Genomic DNA, 21,224 nt, shown 5'->3' on the forward strand with positions numbered 1-21,224 from the left:
CCCCCCCCATGCATTTTCAACAAGGATGCTATTGCTGTGGAAGTTGAGTAGATCATGGCAGCTAAAATAATGTAGTTATTACAACGATTTGTGATCTCTAAAACATCCCAGCACAGAGTTGCTATGGTGTATGGGAAAGGAAATCAGTGTCTACCACAGTCTCTTAGGGAAATAAGAGTAGCACAAATTAAGGAATACTCCTCTAATACATGAGTGGAACAGAACTGGGAGAAAGTTGCTAATTCTTTCTACAATAGTTATTTTCACTGATATTATTATTAGCCATCATCATCAGGATATTAATTCAAAACATTTTATATCTCTGTCCTAAGTTAATCCTAACAGCCCTAAGGGATAGGTACCTTTCAACTTTCTTAAGATGACAACAGTGAACCTTGGTGGCATCTCCTTGACCACACAACTAGCAAGTTCCCACCCAACTCTGCCTGACTGTGAAGTCCATGATCTCGAACCTTCCTCTGTCATCAGCAAGGTGCAAGAGAGGTGAAGAAGATGGCAGCCCATCTCTAAGTCTTACCATCTACTCTACCCATGCATGTCTACCTTGAAACCATGGAGAACAGTCAGTTCCCATGAAGGGAAACAGACAAGCACTGGACAAAGTCTAGTTCGGGTTGAGGATGGGGTGGGGGGGAAGACAGCCCTTCACGCGCCTGAGTTTGCCTTTTCATCCTGGCTTACAAAGTGCTTAGATTTTGAGGCCAGGAGCCTGAAACATGAGGCAGAGAGAGAAAGAAGTGGCTAGGGCTAGAGTGTGCTCAGTGCAGGGTCAGCCAAGCTCAGGGGAAGAGGTGACTGCTTCACAAACACAGCTTCCCCGAGCTGCATTTCTGTAAATATAAACACCAGCTCACCACATGGGGAGTTCAGCTAGTTCATGTAAACACCAGAGGGAGAAAGAAATTTGAACAACCAAATATGCTCTTCCTGAATAGAGCAGGGCATGGCATTTCATCACTCATTTTCCAAAAGGAAAATGAAGAATCGAAAGTCTCAGAAGGCACTGGGCCTGTTATAATGTCACAGGGCCTCTTCCAAACCTACCCAGAGGAGGCCTTTATCTCTTCGTGATGTGGAAAATCCTTTGTCAGCAGCAACAAGTCTACATGTGGTTGGCCTCCCCCTATATCAGAAACACACTGGGCTAGACTTCCAGTCTTGAAACAGGAGGGCCAGCAGTTAGATAGCAGAAGAACTTCCTCACTGCTGGGCGCCTCAGGAAGTCTGCCCACTCCTAGGAAGAGTGGCCTTTCTTGGAGGCAGAGGATGGATAGAATGAACTCTGAAGAACAGGGCAGTAGAATAAGTGCTTGCCTGGCAAGTGCAAGGGCCTGAGTGCAATCCCCAGTACTGCAAAAAAAGAACAGTGCATCCCTGCTTGGTTGTTTGTGCCAGCAGAGGATGCTTTCTCCTGAGGCTCTGCATTATCTATGAGAATGCCAGTACAGCCTCTGATACTTTCGCAAATAATCCATGCTGAGATTTTTTTTGTATTTTAATAAGGGTCTACAGGGTCTCACTATGTAGATCGGACTCGTAGTGATCCACCTGTGTTCAACTTCCCAAGAGCTGGGATTACAGGTGTGCACCACCACACCCAGTCTCAGTTGCAATCTCAGTGCACCCCGGGCGCAGGGCCAGCACACCAGGGATCGAGCCTCAGCCACTGAGTCTGCCTAAACAGGCACTTTTTTTTTTCTTTTTTCAGTACCAAGGATTGAACTCAGGACCCTGCGCTTGCCAGGCAAGCACTTATTCTACTGAGCTATCTCCCCAGACCCAAGCAAGCACTTTAATCTGCTGAGCTATTTGCCTGGTGTTCCAGGCTGAGACTGTAAAGAGCCAGCTCTCTAGAGCACTCCCAAATGTCATGCCCTCACAGACTGGAGAGTTTAGGCAAAACCGTTGCTCTGGCTCTCCAAGACACACAGCACCTCCAAGCAGAAGGTTGGCCATGGGGCCTAGCGGGCCATTCTGAAAGATCAGACACTCTGTGCTGTTGCAAGGGCTTCTCAAAATTCCCAGAAGAACCACCGAGCTCTGGGAAGCTGCAGCACTCAGAGGTCTCGAGCCCTGACCCGCACCGTGAGGCCCATGGATCGCTGCACTGGAATTCATCCAGACTGCACAGCTTCCCAGATGAGATGGGTCAGGGACCACAGGGTAGGTAAATGGTAGGCATAGAAGGAGGCTGGAAGAGACCAGGAGGCAGCACAAGGAAGGATTAAAGACAGATGCATTTCAATGCAGTAGTGAAAGCACACTCACCGTACCTTGTGGTACCCATTTATCCTCATAGTGTCACTGTCTGCACTTGGGACACTCCCTGAGGGCCAAATCAATGATAGCTGAGTCCCAGAGTAGCAGAAGACATTTGCAGCAACCCCATCCAGTGGACTCCTAGCGCTGCCATTTCCTAAATGTGGCCTTGGCAAGCCACAGGACTTCTTTCTGCCTGAGTCTTCAGATGGGGTTAACTATACACATCTCATAGAGAAGTGGTAGGAATTAAATGAGTTAATACTTGAGAAGCACTTCTCCCAGTGCCTGGCAGATATCAAGTATTATTAGCATTTGTTAAACAAACAGGCTCAAATGAATTTGCCTTGAATTTAATGATGAAGGGCTCCTCTCTCTGTTCTTCTATTCATTCATTTATTTACTTAATAAATATTTATTGAATGCTTACTATATATCAAGCTCATGCTAACACTGCAGCTCTAAAAGTGAGTGAAACAACCTCATCTGCCTGCTCTTGAAGTTCAGAGTCTGAATGTCATCTATTTTGGTTAAGTTCCTGCAAACATCTGTCAGGTTGAACCAGCCCAGCCTAGATCAAATCTTGCCTAAGGGAACACACCCCTGAGTGCAGGATCTGAGCAGGAAAATTGCTTGTGGTTTTTGCACTGTCCCAGTCTTCATGTACAGAAGAGGCCATGCTCAGAATGCAGGTGATGCAAATCTCACTTATGCTGGGCAGGCGGGTTGAGCAGATCGCCTCACTCAGCACACCCATTCAGGTTCCAACAAGCTTCCCTCTACTGCAGATGTTAGAACCCCCAAACTATTGCTCAGATACTCACACAGTTAAGGTTTTGCACATGCTTTGGTGCCTACTAATCAGATACACTCACTTAAGACTGATTTAGAATCATTAGGAGAAAAGAGAGGACCAGGGCAGGATGTCCACCTACCCAGGCAGGTCAGGTGGACCTGGAGCAGCCAGCTGTAGCTGTGGCCTCCAGTGTTGCAGTGCATTCTGAAGGGGTCATTCCTGGAAACTCAGCCTAGAGTCCTTTTCTTCAGCACCCTAGTTGGTTCACAATGCATCTATCGTGCTCGCTTCGGCAGCACATATACACAATGCATCTATCCATTTAATCAATCTCCTCCAGCCTGCATTCACTGGTAGATATCGATTATTTTATGGGCAGCTAGAAGTAGGAGAATCCCTCAAAAGAGCTGACCACCCCAGCAGGGTGATTAGAGTTGAACTAAGTCCTAAAACTAGTAGGAAAAGTACATTTTCTAAGGTGGTGGGAAGGAGGAGACTTTAGCTTTTCTTATCATTTAGCCAGAACCAACAGCAGAACCAGGCATGAAAATCCAGGAAATCCCTCCTTGACATTGTTCTTTAGAGTAAGCTTACCCTGATCACCAGGCAGAGAAAAGTATGGAAGGTTCTGGCAGCACAGGCCATCCTGAGGAATGAAGGAAGAGGGATGATAGCCACACTTTAGTCTTCCCAACTCTGGCCCTTGGCCATGGAGGACTTGGCTCAAACATTCCAAGTGTATCCACACACCGGGCCCTTGCCTTGTTGTTCTCCCTGTTAGAAATGACTTTCTGTCACATTTCCTTGTTGAAATTTTCTGTAGTATTTATCAGTTATTTTTCATTAATTTGTTTTATGTCTGTTATTTGGTCTACTGCTTCAGAACATAAACTTTTGAAAGCCAGGAGCTCTGGTTTATCTGCATTGAATTGTCCCACTGTAGAACAGTCCAGGCAAATAGAAAAGGGTTCATAGAAACATGTTGGCTAACTTGGGCTCTCACTATAATTTTTCAAGCTTCCTAAAGGCAGAAGCTTTTAAAACAACCACAACTGCCCAGCAGGTAGACAGGAGTGGATGAAGTCCCAAGTACATCTTGAGAACAAAAAGGCTGCATGGGTTAAACATGGAGGTCAATGGCAGTGATAGCCTTCTCCCCTGAGAAATTAATAAGTTAAAACAGATGGAAATAAATTTAATCTTCTCCTCTCTCCTTATTACCTTAATTGGTTTAATTTTGTGGCAACATCTCAGCACTCTCACAATGAAAAGCAACTCATGTTGCATTGGAAGCCCAGAAAGTAATTATCCTGTGGTTTTATTCTAATTGACTAACAGACACTCTGACTTTAAAGACTCCTGAGAGTGAAGAGGTAAATAATGAAGATTAGAAAATGCTTTCTCCATTCCTTATGCTTGTCAAAAAGTTAAAATGATGATAGAAATAATTAGTCATGACAATCACTTTTTGAAACTATAAAAGTACACAGAGTACAATGTCAAGCACAGAGAGGCAAATGCCACATGCAATTGGCATTGCTTTTGCTGATCTTTAAGTAGCTTCAAATATTGCTTTGCAGGACCTGTTTTATTCCATATTAAATTCTTTTTTATTCTCTTAACTTAACTTAGACAGAAAGTCTCTCAAGAACTTGTCCCAAGTCCAGTATACTTTGTGCCTTTGCAGTAGCTTTTGTTTTAATTTTTTTAAAAGTGCAAGGAGTTCTATCCAAGTATGGCCCCTTTCTAGCAAGACCTTTAGTGCCCCAGTTTTCACTTATTACTGAAAAGCCCAACTTGCCCTTTCAAGTCCCTAACTCATTTCTTGCCCCCTCCTTACCTTACTGCCCACCAGGAAAAAAGTCAAAATCAGACTAAAAAAGTTCAGCCTCTTGAAATTTTTAATCCAAGAGACATCTGTAAATATTCAAGCAGTCACCCCATCATGCCTAGAAGTGGCTGTCATGGAAACTGAGTGTCTTATTAAGGAAGGCAGCACAATGACCCCTTGACTCCAAACTTAACTTTAAACAGGCAAGGACACTATGCAGGCAAGAACTCCATTTTCCAAAGATAAGCAGAGTGATAGTCTACTACACTGACCTTTCCACCAGTGTACCCAAATTTACTTTCAAGATCCTTAAGAAGTCCTGAGCAAAGTTGCAAAACAGATCAGTATGATCGCCATCAGAAGGGGACAAGAACAGTTCCCAAGATGGCTTCTCTTTGGTCCCAGTTTGGTGACATGTGTCTTGGGCATAGCAGCCTCTTCTCAGTTCCAGGGGACTGAAGTTAAATGCACCATTTGCCAAGCATTGAACCAAGATTTGCATGAGTCCAAACATCTAAAAAGAAGTGGACAGCCTGATTTACAAGGAAGAGAGTTGGAAAAGTGGAAGGATGAGCTGGAGAAGTTGGAAGGGTAAAGGATACTGCTGGTGAGCCCAGCTTTAAGGACACACCGGGCCTACAATTCCATGGCATCGCGTTTTCGAATCATCTCTCACTCCTGTACAATACATTTATATGCAGTGAGCCTCCCTGCTGTCCACCTGTACTCCCTCTCCTTCTGGGCCCCTCTCTTCCTCTTGGTGGCCTAGTGTGGTGGTTTATAGACTACACAGAAGAGTGAAATACCCACCAAAGTTGGGGGCAATGTGGCATGCTTATGCTTCATTTTCCAAGTGCTACAGTATATGAGGAGCTCTTGGGGGAAGTCATGGAAAATCAAACTCAAACTGGATGAAACAAAAGGAAAGTTGTCTTCCCATGTCCCTGGAAAGGCAGAGATATGGTGGCCTTGGACAGTGTAGCACATCAGCAGACACTTGAAGGGTTTACAGCTCTCTCTCTCTCTCTCTCTCTCTCTCTCTCTCTCTCTCTCTCTCTCTCTTGCCTCTTATCCATGACTTCCACCTTGTCCTTCATGGCTACAAGAGTATACGGGTGGGAAGGGAGACCAAAAGCTTTCACATCCAACAAGCAAAATCAGGAAATCCATGCCCCTGACCTGAGTATAAATCCTTCCATAATCTAATCTGATAGGGTTAATCTGGGTCACATACATGACCAATAGTTGTCACTGGACTAAATCAGTGTTTTTCAAATTTGAGACCCTTTTAAAGTTCAAAAGATTCAGCACAATTGTGATAGCCAAATCTTGGAAACAACCAAGATGCCCGTCACATGATGAATGGATGAAAAAGATGTGGTATTTTTATACAATGGAGTAGTACTCAGCTACAAAGAATGATAAACTTGAAGCCTTTATATTGAAGTGGATGCCACTTGAAGATATACTCATAAGTGAAATAAACCAGATACACATGTGTAAATATCATATAGTTTCCCTAGTATAAGAACTCAAAAGAAGAAATACAAATAGAAAGGTATAATACAACTAAAAGGAAAGCAAGAAGTTGAGAACTAAACAATTAAGAGAGGGAAAGGAGAAGAGCTAGGAATACTGACAGTGGCAAGCCATACAGTTATATGTACAAGATGGGTAAGATAATAGAAGGATTTGTTCTAATAGTGTTTGTAAATAGGATATCATGTCTGAATCCTGTACAACAAATAACCACTATTCAGTGTTATTCCAGTATTCAATGTGTTAATTATTGGAACTGTCCTACCAATTTGATTTGAAATTGTCTCATTGCTATTTATTTCTCAATAAAATTATGGAAAAAAAACAAGATGGGTAAGGCAATGATCCTGAGAATCTTCAGAAGATGTTTGAATCTAGCAGTTAATTGGAATGATTCTCATCCTGACTAACTATATATACTGACACCTGTGAACTAAGCAACTGCACTGAAGATGGCAATTTGTAATAGTAGGTTCATGCTTGGAGTGCCTGTCATTCTGGCCTTCTGAATACAGTCTGCTTGTCGTGTCATGCCGGTTGCTGCTGTGCTGTCTCTCGGGTAGATGATTGTTCAAAAAGGAAGGGGGTGGTGAATGAAAGCAGGAGATAGGAAAAGGAATGTTGTGGGACTGTCTTTTTTTTTTAAATTTTATTTATTTATTTATTTATTTTTGTGTGTGGCCAGCTCAGCCCAGCCCACCGGGGGGCAGGGCTGGCTGGCATGTGGTGCTGGGGGATCGAACCGCGGTCCCTGTGCTTTGCCAAGCTTGTTCTAAGTAGGTGCTTTAGACCACTGAGCCATCTCTCCAGCCCCTGTGGGACTGTCTTGCTACAATGTTGTATATGGTTAGATTTCTGGAATTATGTGTAAACATAAGAATTATATAAATCTTTATTCCTATTTTTTAAATATATTTTAATTTTTAAAATGTTTTTCATCATATGCTGTAGGGACTTAAAGTTTAATATATCAATACTTGGTGAAAAATACCTATTCTATGTTTGATATTCAGACAGATGTTTGATATTCAGACAGATAGTGAGGTTAAGCTCAACAGCCTAGGTTGTACGGTAATAACAATAAGCTTCTCTTCTGGAGGGTTAACAACCTAAGTTTGCAGACCAAAAATTAAAGAAAAAGGAGGGCCGCAAGGAAAACCAACTTTTTGGCCCTAGCCTTCCAACGTCAATTAAGGCTCAGGACATATGAGAACTTGTACTGTAACATCATGTAACTCGGTTGTGTCCCAATTTTTCTGATCAAGGAGATTATGGGGCCAAAGAGGAAAATGATCAATGATGTAGAGTGTGCCTAAGGAGAGTCACATAGAGAGAAAACATTCTCTCAGGCTTCCACAGAGAGCACACTGGCCAAGCAATGGCCATGACTCATCCACATGGCTGACACTGACAAAGAATTTATAATTTGAGGTACAGGGTCTCAGGATAAATCCCGAGAGGATTTCACTGACCTTATCAGATCCAAAAGCTACAACTCTTGCTGCATAGGTCTTGCTTTACCTTGGTCTTAACCATCCAGCAGAAAAGTATGAAAATGAAGTATAAGAAGTAAAGCCATGTTATGTTCAGCCATAGGGACTCAGGTCAACAACTTCTGACATTGCCAGTCAAGTAGAAGACCCAATATTGTTATGGACTACTGGACTATTTTGAAATATTTTGCTGAGTTCACACACCTATAATATTTAAATGACAGAACTAAACAAAAAAGGGGGTACAGATGAATGACCATTTTGTATCTGTGTATTCAAAATGATTAGGATAGATATATATAGCTACATTCTCTTAATTCAGTGAATAGAGAGATTTGTTCTGATCATGTTTGTAAATAGAATATCACGTCTTCATCTAGTACAACAAATAACCACTAGGAAGACAGTATGCAATGTGTTAATTATTGGAACCGTCCTACCAATTTTATTTGAAACTGTCTCATTGCTATTTGTTTCTCAATAAAATTATGAAAAAAATACAAATAGAAATAAAAAGATTATTCAAAGGCCGGGGAGATGGCTCAGTAGAATGAGCACTTTCCTGGCAAGCACCAGCAGCTGAGTTCAATCCCTGGTTCCACAAAAAGAAAAGAAAAGAAAAGAAAAAAAAGAAAAGAAAAGAAAAGAAAAGAAAAGAAAAGAAAAGAAAAGAAAAGAAAAAGATTATTGAAGACTCAAGAGAGATTTTGTTCAGGTGGGTTATATTTATTGATATGCATTTATTAGAAATTAATATTTTAGGAAATTTTTAATGTTTACCAATTCAGTTAAAAGTAATATCATGCATATTAACACATAAAAACATATTTATTGTTTTAAAAACTACACCTTTTAAGAATTTAGTGAGAAGTGAGATGTTGTTCCACATTTTTAAAAATCTCCTTTATTTCCAGTTTACAGAAGACAACTGAGCTCTCATTTCTGTTTGTGTTCAATCTCTTGCAATATCACATGACAGCAAGCCTCTAGAGAATTCTCACGTGTCCTTAGGAAAACCAGAAAGTGACAAATAACGCCTTCATCTGGGGTAGTTTTGACCTCCCAGGCCCCCCAGAAGAGACTGGTGACCATATCTTGGAGATTGTTGGTATGAACTAATCAGGTTGGCCTTCCAGGATTGGGATTGGCTGTGTCCTGTTGGCAGTAAAAAGTGGCACAGGAACCAGATAGCAATGGTGGTGTAGTATTCCAGCATATGGGTGTGCCACTACATAGTGCTATGTACTCACAGTATATTAGCACATGACAAAAGTGACATGACATCAGTACATCAAACAGTATAGGAAGCATGAATCCATATAGGTGCAATGGTATGACCATGTATACATAGAAAACTCTCTCTCTCTCTCTCTCTCTCTCTCACACACACACACACACACACACACACACACACACACACGATAAAACAAGGCAACAAAGTGTGCTCGGTTATGGTCAGTCTTTTGAGTCTAGTTTAGTGCAGTGCGGCTACTAGCTTTCAAGTTGACAGTTTTTAGAAGAAATAGCAAGAGGACCTGAGGGCTAGGAGGCTGGGAATGTAGGGGGAGAGGAAATGGGACCATTTCCACTGGATTAAAACCAGGAAGAAAACACACAGACACTTAATGAATATAGGTGAGGCAGGCTTTGCTGCACAGCAGAATGCAAATATCTCTATTCCCTCCCAAGAAAGCCTACACCACTCAGCAATGCTTTGGAAACTAGAATTGGATGCACTTGGGGAACACAGAGGTTGTCCCTCCCCCCCAAAAAAAGGCATAGAATAAGAATCACAGACAGCCAAGAAAGCCGGGTTCTTTCTGAGTTGCAAAACCATAAGAATACTAATAACTATTATTTCCTGAACACTTACTGTGTACCAGGAACTGCTTTCATCACTTTGCTAACTCACCAACTCTTCACCACAGCTTTATGTCATACAGTAGTACCACGATCATCCCCATTTCGCAGGTGAAACCACTGCGGCAGAGAGAAATTCATTCCTTGTATGAGCTCAGAGGTAGTAACTGGCTTGGTCCCTGTCTGGAGAGTTTGCGTTCAACCTCCACACCACTATGCTTTTCAGTTCAATAAGGAAAACGCACATTAGAAATGAGAACAAAACCTCACAACCAATTGTCCTGAGTTATGAGAGTACGGGTGATTTTCTTTTTCTTCTTTATATATAATCTGTGTGTTGCAAGTTATTTATGGTGATTAAGATTACTTTTATATAATAGTCTGAAAATATTATGACAGTCAGAAAAAGATCTCATGTCCTCAATTGCATAAATAGAAAACCTCTTTTCAAAAGATTTGTATTTTGACTAAATAGTCAACTCATGTATGGAAGGAAAAAGATTTCTTATCACAAGTAGGTTGGAAATTGTTAGTAGAGACAGGACTTTCAAGTTACCCCAATGCCCACAGATGCCTGAACATAACTGTTGAGCTTCTGTTAGGCCTTGGATCATAAATACCCTCCAAAAACATACATGCTAAAGCTTGGTCAGTCAGGTATGGTGGCACACACCTGTAATTCAAGCATTTGAGATAGGCTGAGACAGGAGGGTCGCCGCAAGTTCTAGGCCAGTCTGGGCTACTCAGTGAGTTCAAGACCAGCCTGAACTACACAATGAGATTCTATCTAAATAAATATTTTTTTATATTTATTTATTTATTTATTTATTTTTGTGTGTGTGGCCAGCTCAGCCCCCCAGGGGGCGAGGCTGGCTGGCATGTGGTGCTGGGGGATTGAACCGCGGTCCCTGTGCTTTGTTTAGCTTAGCTTGTTCTAAGTAGGTGCCTTAGACCACTGAGCCATCTCACCAGCCCCTAAATAAATATTAAATAAATAAATAAAGGTTTGGTCCTTAGCCTTTGGTTTTTTTTGGAAGCAATGGACCCCTTACCAGAGGCTCCCAGTGGAAGGGGGTTGAGCCATGGGAGTCATGGCCTTAAAGCAATGTCGGGACCCCAAGCACCTCCTCTCGCTTACTTGGCCTCCTGGTTGGCTTGAGGTGAGAAGCTCTTCTGCACCCATACTCTACCCAGGATGCCTAGCTTCCCTCAGGTCCATACCCAACAAGCCAGGTACCTGTGGGCTGACACCTCTGAAACCATGAGCCCAAATCCATTGTTCCTTTCTTTGAATTGCTTTATCCCAGGGATTTCTCACAAAGATCAAAACCTAACTAATGCAGTTCCCCAATGGAGTTCCCAGTTTTGTCGGTTCAGTGTCTTTTAACACAGTGCAATCTCATGATAGATGTTCAATAAACGTTTCATGGATTGATTAATGATTTCATTTTCACTGATGATCTCCAAGAAGGAAGATGATTATGAGGACATTCTAACTCTAAAGTGTGTGGCACCAGAATAAGGGTCCCAGCGACTGATGCTGACTCCTTTGAGATATTTCCCAACATCACAGACTTCCAACAGTTTCAGTGGGTGAAGAAGTGAAGGGATGTCCGCGATGACTCTCAGTGATCCACGAGGCCTGGCAGAGACAGCATGCCCTAGTTTAAAATAAAGATGCAGAAACACCTCTAAGCCTGGGCTTGAGTCCCAGATTATAGGAGTTTTTAGAATTTTATGTTTCTCTGGGATGCCTGGGATTCCTGTTTTCCTCCCCAGCCCACCTGCAAACTAAGGCAGTGTCACCAATAGGCAACCCAATCTCTACCTTCCATCTGACCCTGCTGAGGACTAGGAGAACCTACTATTTCCCCAAATACCCCATCCTGTTAACAGATTCTTGATAAGATTTTAAGCAGATCTCTCTGTAATGTCATTCACATAAAGAACAGGTGCCCTGGATTATGCTAGGATACAGAACCTGGTTGATAGCCAAGGAATAATGTTTACAAAACTAAACTCATTCTTGTCCCTTATCCACTGGTGCTATTACAGACTTTCATCAGAATAACTGAAGCCCACTTCATGGTGCTGTTTTAGAATTCTGAACTTATATCTGCAAGCACCCGTATTCCCAAATAAGACAAAACATTGCCAGCCCTGTCAACTCAATTAAATCTCTAATCTTTCTTAGGCCCCCATTTCCTCATCTGAAAAATGAGAAAATTAGATTAGAAAATATCTTACTGAAATCCAATCTAAGACCAACACTATGACCCTGTGATTATTCTTGCTAGTAAGGTGGCAGGTGGGAAGAAAGAAGGTACATAGGATTTCCGTGGGAGTCAAACCTGAGCTCCAGGGAGTAACAGGTTTGGCAATTAGCAAAGGTTGGACAGGTGAAAAGCGGGTGTGTTTTCACCTGAGAGCTGGATGGCCGCCCAAGTATCCGGGTGCACAGAGTGAGGCCATGGTCTCAGTTGGCTTGGGAACATGCCTCCCCAGGGGAGAGCCCCACCTGCCAGCAGCCATCAGGGGTGAGGACAAGGGTGCTTAGAGTGCTTGCTTCAGGTAGAGCTGCAGAAAACATATCACCCCATACAGCTCAGGCTCTGCAAGGAGCTTGGGGAAACGGGTGAGTTTTGGGAAAATTTTGCCAGGTCTTTCTTAGGCAAGATTCCTAAGACACTGCACATATAACCAAGGGAACAATAAAACAAAGGTAGGCCCAAATCAGAACTTATGGGTGGGATGAGGATGCCCCATGTCTTTGCGAGATTGTCTGGCTTCTAGCTCCACCCAACCTACTGATTCACAGCTATGTTACTAGGATCCAATAATTAGCCTTTGAAAGTTCATTTTTCCTAACTGTATAATGGGTAAGTGGTAGTCTATACATTGTGCCAACTTGGCTGAATCGGCTCCAGCAGTTCCAAGGGGGCCCCCTCACACACAAGTGGGCAGGGCCCAAACTGAAACACGATTGGTTCCACCCGAGACACAACTGGGCTGGCACTGGGGTGCGATGGGTTCCACCCTAGGGCCATGGGCCGCCCCAGAGTGACTCAGCACAAAAAGTGTATATAAAGAAATCAAGGAAGGCTGCCTAGTTGCCCTGCCCCCTTCCCTGGAGAAGTCCCAGTCTTCAGAGGCAGCCACACCTCTGTGGAGGAGCGCCGAGTAGTGGCCAGGAGCACAGCAGTCAGCATAGAAGGAAGAGAGAGGCTTGACGGACACAGCAGCTGCTGTTCCTCCTCTGCTTTTCATTGTTTTCTGCTGCCATGAACTGTTGTCGTTTGCCTTGGAGCCATCAGAGTATGAACTGAAACTTCCACAAACTGTGAGCTAAATAAACCTTTCCTTCTTTCATTTTGAGTGTCATGGGTATTTGTCCCAGCAAAAAGTAAAAAGTAACTAAGACAGAGTGTAATAATAGTACCTTCCTCAAACGGTTCTTATTGTATTGCATGAGGTCATTTTTTACAAGCACTCAATGAACTTAAGATGCACACAGTAATCTGAGCATTGGCATCAGGAAGAGCAGTCACTGTTTTCCTGGACCTCCCTTTCCCAGCCCTATCCCAGCAAAGCTGCCACTGCCCGTTCCCAAAGTTACAGTCTGGTGGAGTTGATGGAAGAGGGGAGGCAAACTGGGGAAATGACCTCCAGAGACAGACCAGGGAGAGAACCTTTCTCTTCAGTGCTCCTCACGCTGGGTCAGAATGACTGCTGCCAGAGTCAGAATGGCTAACGTCAAAAAGACAGAAATTGACAAATACAATGGTGCCTTCCATGGCTTCTGCAGAGGGGCAGCCAGTGAACAACAGGCCCTGTGGACTCTCCGCAAGGCCGCTGGAGTGGCCCTGGGCTCACCTCATGGGTGTCGCACAGGAAGCCTTGTGACAGCGGTGAACAGGTCAAGCAGAGCATGTTCAGTAGAGGTGCTTCCTGGTGACAGGAAGGGGAACAAAGGGGAGACTGGTGGTTAAAACACAGTGCAAAAGCAAGCTCATCTGATAAAATGCAGGGCACCCAATTTACAAAAAATATGAACAAAAAATAACTGCAATACAACTACTTCCAAATAGTGTATGAGATATATTGATACTAAAATGTTTTATTGTTCATCTAAAATTCAACTTGAAACAGATGTCTCGTATTTGTGTTTGCTAAATCTGGTAGCCTTGGCAGAAAGCATTGTGACAGCAGGCCCCGGCAAGTCCTCTGCGGGCAGGATGAGAGCAGCAGACTCAGGCTGCGGGGGAAGGGGGGTAAGATCAGAAAGATCGGACAACGTGTGCCACAGGAGTCTGCAGAAAAGGAACAATAAGCAGAACGGACGAGAAGAAGCGGCAAGGGGGTGGGGATGGAGGGAAAAGCAAGCTAGGAGGTGCTGCAGCCTCTTCTAGTAGTTTCCAGGTGCTGCCAGGCTGCTGGGAGCAAGCAGATCTGAGGCTGTGACTGCGGCTGCTCTGGGGACTGGTGGTGGGTGGCTGGTGGTGGCAAGATAGAAAAGCCAATGGCCAAGTGGGGTGAAGGTGACCCACCTGGATCATGGAGGAGCAAGCAGATGCCACCAACATCAACAACTGACACTGGACAGAGACGGATGTGTCCAATTGGTCCATGGAAAAGCTGAAAACACTTTTCCTGGCAGTGCGGGTACAAAATGAGGAAGGCAATCGTGAGATGATGGAAGTCACCCAGCTCAATAGAGAGGCCTCCATTAACAATTGGAAAGACAAAGTCATCTTCTACTATGAGTGGAGCATCAAGCTGAACTGAACAGCTACCTCTAAGTCAGGAGTGCAGTACAAGGGACATGCAGAGATCCCCAATTTGTTGGATGAAAACTGTGGATGAAGTAGAGATCAGTGTGAGCCTTGCCAAAGATGAGCCTGACACAAATTTCTTGGCCTTAATGAAGGAAGAGGGGGTGAAACTTCTAAGAGAAACAGTAGGGATCTACATCAGCACCCTCAAAACAGAGTTTACCCAGGGCCTGATCTTGCTGACAGTGAATGGAGAGTCAGTAGACCCACCAGGACAGCCAGCGCTGAAAACTGGGGCACACAAGTCTAAGTCTGCTCCTTCAAAAACTCAGGCCAAACCTGTTGGTGTCAAAATCCCCACTTATAAGATCACCCTTAGAGAAACCTTCTTGACTTCACCAGAAGAACTGTACAGAGTGCTTACCACCCAAGAGCTGGTTCAGGCCTTTACATGCTCCTGCGATGCTAGAAGCAGACAAAGGTGGGAAGTGTCATATGGTAGATGGCAATGTCTCTCTGGGGAGTTTACTGATCTGGTCCCTGAGAAACATAGTGTGATGAAGTGGAAGTTTAAATTTTGGCCAGAGGGGTACTTTGCCACCATCACCTTTGCCACCTTGACCTTCTTTGACAAGAATGGAGAGATTGAGTGATGGATGGAAGGCCAGGGTATCCCTGCCCCTGAGGAAGAGCGGACGTGGCAGGGCTGGCAACGATACTACTTTGAGGGTATCAAACAGACCTTTGGCTATGGCACACTCTTGTTTTAGGGCTGGCAGCAGGGGGCTCCAGCCAGCCCAACGCTTCTGACTGGGGCTAGTGACTCAGAGGATTGTATCATCCCAAGTGCTAACTTGGGGTGGGGATCCTCTCCTCTACATATGCCTTGAGTTTGTGCATGTTTTCTGCTGGGTGGAGTCAGAAGATAATTTCTCTTTTATGTGTACATATGCTAAACAAACGTAATTTTTAAAACATTGAAAAATTAAGAGAGAATGGATGAGGAACTCAAAAGGCTGAACATCAAAAGAAAAAAAATCCAATGGAAAATTAAGCTAAATTTCTGAATACAGACTTCTCAAAAGAAAATAGACAAAGGGTCAACAAGTGTATGCAAAAGGGCTCAGTACCACTAGCCATCATGGAAATTAGACCGAAACCACAATGGGACATCACCCTCCAGAGGCAAAATAGCTATCATCAAAAAGACCAAAGCTAACACATCCCAGTGAGGTGCAGAGAAAAGGGGGCTCTTTTGCACTGTTGGTAGCAATGTGAATTACAGAGACTCCTTCAAAAACTGGAAACAGAACTAGCATCTAATCCACGATCCACCGCAGATGCACATCCGGAGTACACCTGCGGCCCGTGTTCATTCCAGCACTGTTCACAATAGCGAAAATGAGAAATGAACCGAGATGGCCCTCAGCAGATGAATAGATAAGAGAAATGCGACACACGTACGCCACGGAGTATTTTCAGCCATAACAAGAAATACCTTCTTGCTATTTGCAGAAACAGGGACAGGACTGGAAGTTATTATGTTAGTGAAATAAACCAGACCCTGAGAGACAAATGCTATATGTTCCCATTTGAGAAAACAAAATGTTGATCTCATAGAAAAACAGAATAGAATAGTGATCACAAGTCACTGGGAAGGAGAAGACGCATTGTGAGTGCAGCAGTACACAGTCACTTCTGGTTTTCTACAGCATGGTAGTTATTATTGGTTAAAACAATCCAAGACACGTTTCAAAATCACAAAAGTAAGGAGTTTGAAACTTCAAACACAAAACAATCGTCACTATTTGAGGAGATAGAAGTGCCTATTACCCTGATTTGATCATCACATATTATATAGGCATATCAAATTATCATACAGTATCCCAGGAAAGTTTACAAAAATGTCTTAAGAAAAAGAAGCAGGTAGGAGTGGTGGTGCACAGCTGTAATCCCAGCACTCTGGTTACCTGAAGCAAGAGGATTATAAATTCAGTCTCAGATTGGGCAAGGTAAGGAGGTGCTTTCTCAAAATAAAAGAGGGGGCTAGGGATATGCTTCAGTACAAAAGGTCCTGGGTTCAATTTCTATTACCACAGATAGAAAGATAATAGATGATAGATAGATAGATAGATAGATAGATAGATAGATAGATAGATAGATAGATAGATAGATAGATAGATAGACAGACAGACAGACAGACAGACAGACAGACAGACAGTTAGACAGACAGACAGGAAACCTCAACGTGGAAGCTGTCAAAGATGGTAGAGAATGGTTGCAGAAGCAGGAAGAGAGCACTATATGCCTAGAGTGCAAGACACCAAGCAGTGCTGAGAGCAAGTGATATCTAAGCAGGTGAAGCAGAGGGCACGAGTGGGCACAGAGGGCAAATCGCCACAGGCCCCTTCAGAAATGTTCTGGCTAAGGTGGGCCACATTTGGAACATTTGTGAAGATTTTCCATAGCATCTGCATTGTGGGCCCCAGTAAGGCAAGCTCACTGCCTTCACAGCGCTATGCCATGCAAACAGGAAGCACAAACTGTCAGCCAAGGGCACAAGGCCGTAGGAGCCAGAGACAGCCAGATCTTAGCTCCACACCAGCACCACGTGACTAATCTAGGTTCACCTTTAGATTCTCCTCTGATTTACCTCCTGGAGCAAGCCTTTCCTGAACCCTTTGGTACCTCGGGCACTCTGGAATGGCCACCGCACAGCACGTAGCACCGTGCCTGAAGGCAGTGTTTGCTTCTCCACACCACACGCTACAACAGGGCCCGCGGGGAAAGCCCTGCTCTTAAAGCTGAAATAGTGAGGTACTTAAGTCATGCTTTTAAAAAAATAAAACTTTATGGGCTTTGGATTATGAGATGTGCTGTGTTGACCATGGTGGAGAAGCCTTCTCCTGTTGGACTCATGGGTCCACAAATGGGGGAAGGATCAGAGACTTACATCAATTCCAATATATGACTGGCCTGCCAAACCGTCCACTGGGAATATTCCTTTCTTTTCTTTGTTTTTTTTTTTTTGTTTTGTTTTGTTTTGTTTTAAAGAGATAAAAACATTAAAAATGATACAGAATTTTAGAACAAGATAGTAGGAAATCAATAATAGTTGTTATATTGTATATTGTTATCTTCAAAGGAGTTGTTCAGATTACCCAATATAGACATGCAAAATTGATTAAAAATTAAGCATTAACTGTTCCTTCCAAAACTTAGTAGCACATTTTTAGTCATATAAGTATTTCTCTAACTTGGTCTTAACCATCCAGCAGAAAAGTGTAACCACAAGGTATAAAAAATAAAGCTATATTAATATGCTGAGCTGCAAAAGGCTCAAGTCAACAACTTTGGACAGTTGCCAGTTGTGCTGATAACCTGCTACCACCATGGACCTTTGGATTATATTGAGTCACCTTGCTGAACCCAAGCGCCCACAATCCCCTGACCATCATCAAGTATGAAAAGGTCCTTTAAAGACTTCTCCAAATACAGCATCTCCAACTGCAGTGGAACATCTCAGACAAAACAAAGCAAAAAAGGGGGATAGGTTGAGAGCCACAGAAGCTAGGAAGTTGACCAAATGTGTGTAGGTGGGACTAGGCCTCAGTGCCTAAAGCAAATAAGCTACCTCAGTCCTAAGATAAACATCCTGTCTATCTGGTCAGGTCAGCTATTAGTCGCTAGGCAACCTTGTGTTACATGTCACCAACTTTGCAAAAGTATAAATAAAGGACCTCTTTTTTTTTTTTTTTTTTTTTTTTTTTTTTTTTTTTTTTTTTTTTTTTGAGAGAGAGAGAGAGAGTGTCTGTGTGGTGTGTGTGGCCAGCTCAGCCCACCAGGGGGCGGGGCTGGCTGGCATGTGGTGCTGGGGGATTGAACCGCGGTCCCTGATGCTTTGCCAAGCTTGTTCTAAGTAGGTGCTTTAGACCACTGAGCCATCTCTCCAGCCCCAAAAATGGAGAAGGTTTCTTTTTTTTTTGTAGCTCCCCATTGACCTGCAGCAGCGCTGGTCTGGGTTGCCTTGAGTATGTGGGAATGGAACCAGCGCTCCAAGAAACTGACTGGCTCCTTCAAGCAGGCACTTCCACAACTGAGCTAATGGGCGGGCCCCCAAGGACCTCTTTGTGGAGAAAAAAGAAAAAGAAAAAATACACACATACATATATATATATATATATATATATATATGTATACACAAGATAGCCAGGATAGACACACAGCCACCTCCGAACAACCACCATGAAGACAACAATATGCAATGTATTAACCACGGCAACTGCCCTATCAACCCATTTTGAAACTGCTCCACTGCTATTCTTTCTTCCCATCAAAATGAACCAAAAAAAATTAGTAGCACAATTATCTTACCTAAATATATATATTTTTCCATCTTTTTTCTCCTTTCCCTCATTCCGGTTGTTCTTTCCTCTTAAACAATTTCTTTCACTTTCACAATATCTCTTGTACCTTTTGGATTTTATTTACTGTTTTGGTTTCTTATACTAGGGAGACAATACAGTGTTTACACTTGGGAGTCTGATTTATTTCACCTATAAGAATGGTCTCTAGTGGCATCTATTTACCTGTAAGAACCTCGAGGCTATCTTTCTTTAGAGTTGAGCAATACTCCACTGTACAAAAATGTCACATCTTTTTATTGTCCATTCTTTGGTTGAGGAACATTTGGGTTATTTCAAGATTTAGCTATGACAAATTGTGTTGCTGTATACATGGATGCACATATATTGCTGTGAAATGTTTTCAGTTTTCCTGAAGAAATACCCAGAAGGGGACAGCTGGGTCACATGGGACCTCTAATCTTGGTTTGCTGAGGCATCTTTGTACCAGTTTACACTCACACACTCCCACTGTTGAGAGATGTCATATGTCGGTCACAATTTATTTAAAAATATGTGAATGAATCTCTCAAGTGGAAAATAGCTCACTGTAGTGAAAAAATAGGATTTTAGAAATAGAAATTAAACAATATAAGTGAATAAATAAGCAAGCGAGTTTAAGGGAAAATATTATTCCCATTCTCGGAAGTAGCTTAATGTGAAATTTCAATAGCCAGCCTCAATCCAAATCCTATATGTCATGACATAACCTATATGTCTGTGAATGGAATAAAGAAGAAAACATTGTGTAGTTTTTGGAAAGATTTAAAAAGTCTACATAATGCCATAAGTAACGAAGCTACAATGTCATCCCGTCAGATTTTTTTCACTTCATATATTACTGGAATGCCCTCTATGGGAATACAGTCTTTAATTAAACCAGCGATATTAAACAGTTGTTGAAATATGTGCTTTCAGTTGGTCCAACGGTTGTGGGTTACTGTTAAATTGAAATATGCGCTTTCTTGCCTGCAAGCAGGGGCAGGGGGAGGGGGGGTGATCCTGGGCCTGTTGTGCTGGTCCCACCCCCTGGATGCGCTGAGATGGCAATTGAGGCTCGGCATGGTGGTGCCTGTAATCCCAGCACTTGGAGGCTGTAAACAGAAGAATCACTAGGAGTCCGATTTAGTAGTGAGACCCTGAACACCCAGTGGACCCTTCCCTAAAAAAATACAAATAAATAAATAAATAGAAGTATGTGCTTTCTATTCTCACCTTTTATTGGCTTTGTCAAAATCATTGAGAAAACAATCTGTTTATTAATATAGAAAAAGCACTGTACTGTTTTCAATAGACAGGTCACATCTTCCAAAGTGATAAGCATTTTTATTAACATCTGTGATCTCCATTTTTAAACATAAAAATATGATGTCAGATCATATCATTTCATACACTTAAAGTCAACCATACTATTGGGAAGATTGAATTTTTATTTCCCTAAATTAGAAAGATACAAAAATAAGTGAAAAGAACTGTAGCTTTTAAATAATAAGGAAACAGCATACATTGGGTATTTCTCAGAACGCTGCTTATTTATCAGGAAATGAATACCATACAGCTATGTACATGTCTGTTCTGAAGGTTACACTCAGGAAATCTGGACTTGTCACTCCAGTAGCAATAAATCTACAATAAACAGATTTTTGGTTGGTCCATTATGCTAGCAAATATGTATAATGACTTTCATCTGCAATGGATCCTTGAGCTTCAGAGTCCCTTTCATGAGCATCTTCAGTCCATTTCCTTTTGAGGTATCTGGCGTTCTTCCCTTGCACAGTGACGGCTGCAGATGAGAGCCGCGGTCCCACCCAGAAGGCAGGTCAGGCACCATATGTGAAGACGCTCACACCTCTGAAACCCCATTGGGAATATTCTAGTGCAAAGACAGCATAAGTGTCATAAAGAGACCTAAGTGTCTTTGGTTAGAAGTAAAAAGGATTAACCCTGGGGACTGAGGGGACCTGCAAAGGTCAAATCCAGGGAAGTGCGATTACCTATGGACCAGGGAGGAAATGCACCATGCACAAGAGCCACGCATGCTGCACCCTCACTCCATTGAAGTCCCAGCAGACAAAATCTTGCTGGAGAAGCTTAGCGTGTGCACCATCTTCTGCTTACAGAAGAGCAGATCACCTTAGCTGGCACCAAGACAAATCCCATGCGGAATCTGTCACGTGACATTCGGGTGGTGTTATCAGAGGAAAGAAGGAAGGGAAGAGGGAGGGAAGGAGGGAGGGAAGGAGGGAGGGA

At 42.9% G+C, this 21,224-nt stretch overlaps 1 pseudogene; it reads left to right on the plus strand.

The window, feature by feature from the left end:
• Positions 1-14,318: 14,318 nt before the first annotated feature.
• LOC101564767 lies at positions 14,319-15,341 on the plus strand (annotated as a pseudogene).
• Positions 15,342-21,224: the final 5,883 nt, after the last annotated feature.

Source organism: Octodon degus, unplaced genomic scaffold, assembly GCF_000260255.1.
Source record: "Octodon degus isolate 3935 unplaced genomic scaffold, OctDeg1.0 scaffold00135, whole genome shotgun sequence".
In the NCBI taxonomy this organism is placed as follows: domain Eukaryota; kingdom Metazoa; phylum Chordata; class Mammalia; order Rodentia; family Octodontidae; genus Octodon; species Octodon degus.